At 44.6% G+C, this 1,741-nt stretch overlaps 1 protein-coding gene across 2 annotated transcripts in view; it reads left to right on the top strand.

The window, feature by feature from the left end:
- Positions 1-1,741, top strand: part of LOC116094600 (T-complex protein 11 X-linked protein 2-like) — a 31,427-nt gene that overhangs the window by 18,427 nt on the left and 11,259 nt on the right. The window lies entirely within an intron of this gene.

Here is a 1,741-nt window from a genome sequence, read left to right as displayed (position 1 = left end):
ATAAAATTTCCAGAGAACAAGCAAGAATGATTGTTAAACAATGTCCTAAATGTGTTATTTTTTCTCCAAGTCCGTGACTTCAGATTTGTTTGGAGCGTGAAGGTGTCCTTACCTTCACCATCAGAGTGCAGACGTGCACTGTCATGCCTGGTTTGTTTTCTAGATCTAGCCCTGGGTAGCCTCAGGCTCACTGCCTTGGTCTCCTGAGTGCTGGGACTGCAAACATCCAGCTCTTGCTTAACTTTGGTGACAAGGCTCCTGCTGGGAGTCCTTTCTTTTTAGCTTTTCTACAGACCTTCACTAGAGGTATGCCTGCGGGCAGACCACTCTGGCTGTTTTTATTCTGGCTGTTGTTATTCTCAAGCCTTTGCTTGACTTGGCCCAGTTGCTCAGTCTACATTTTTCTTTTTCTTTCGTTTCTTTAGTTCTGAAAGCTGAACAAGGCTTTTTCTGCCAGTTTTGAATGTGTCTTTTCCTGTTTGTTTCGGAAATCTGCTTACTCCCGATTAAAGAAGAATCTAATTAACCATGTCTCACCCGGAACAAAGTTTCGGTATCATTTCAATGTTTACTGGAGCAGGCTACACCCCGAAATGCCTGGCTCTCACTTAACTTCCAGCCTTTCAAAGGTTAATTCAGATACCAGAGGTTTCAAAGAACTGATTTATATCATCTTGAGACCAGTTTCCTGGCAACAGACCCCAGCATGCTGGCGAACAAAAGACTGATTCCAGCTGCCCAGCCTCTTGATTCCAGCCTCTCCATTTCAGCATCAGGCTGTTAGAAGTCCGTCAACTGCTTCCAGAGAATCCTGGCAGCTTTGCAGGTGTTAATAGGGACAACTTGGCATTTTGCATGGAAGGATGGTGCATATAAGGACACTTAATCTGGCTGGGATGTCTCCCTAGGCTAGCACATGGGCAAAGGCCGTCTGTCTGGGTTACGGACATTTCATGGCCTGGTTTTCCCGCTGTGCAAAAGTGCCTGAGGTGGCAGAGTCAGAAAGTGCATTATACACCGCTGTGTTTCCCATGCATACGTGTCCAGAACATGTCACAATTCCCTGCATCGATTTTTAACGAGAAAGGGTGAAATGTGGGCTGTTGCCCCCTTTGCCTCAAGAGTCGAAAGCAAAAGGAAACTGCCCTCAGATCCAGGACTGCGGATGCGTCCTGTGGAGAGAATGCCTGACTACCCAGATCAAAGACTTTTGCCCTTGCCTTTGAAGTACCTTTTCCTCCAGTCTTGTGTTGATGTTAAATGGCTTGGTATGGGGTTGCCTTTGGTTTCCATATTGCCTCTGATTATTTAAACTGAGGGATCTAGTAAATAGACACACGTCTCTCCATGCAGCTACTTTCTCTCTTACCCGCTTATGTTCACAGGTACCCAAATAATCTCCAGTCCGAGAGCACCCAACAGAAGTGAGGGTCCGCCAGCCGGATGGACCCCACTACAGGGAGTACTAAATTTTATTTAGTCCTTCTGTGAAGTACATGAAAACCTTCAGCATTATAAACATTAAAAAAAAAAATTATCCTTCCCTACACTTCATACCTAGGTGTAAAAAACCACATACTACGTATATAGAAATATAAATGAAGCCACTCATCTAGGCTAGAAGCAGAATTACAGTCAAAAGTCAGAGTTCCAAATTTAGTTTATGTTTATTTCAAAGGGGGATGGAAAGGGAAGGAAAGGAGAAGAGAAGAACAGGGAAGAGGAGGGAAGGAAGGAGAGA

This window comes from Mastomys coucha, chromosome X, assembly GCF_008632895.1.
Source record: "Mastomys coucha isolate ucsf_1 chromosome X, UCSF_Mcou_1, whole genome shotgun sequence".
NCBI lineage: Eukaryota > Metazoa > Chordata > Mammalia > Rodentia > Muridae > Mastomys > Mastomys coucha.
This window is presented reverse-complemented; position numbering and strand designations above follow the sequence as displayed.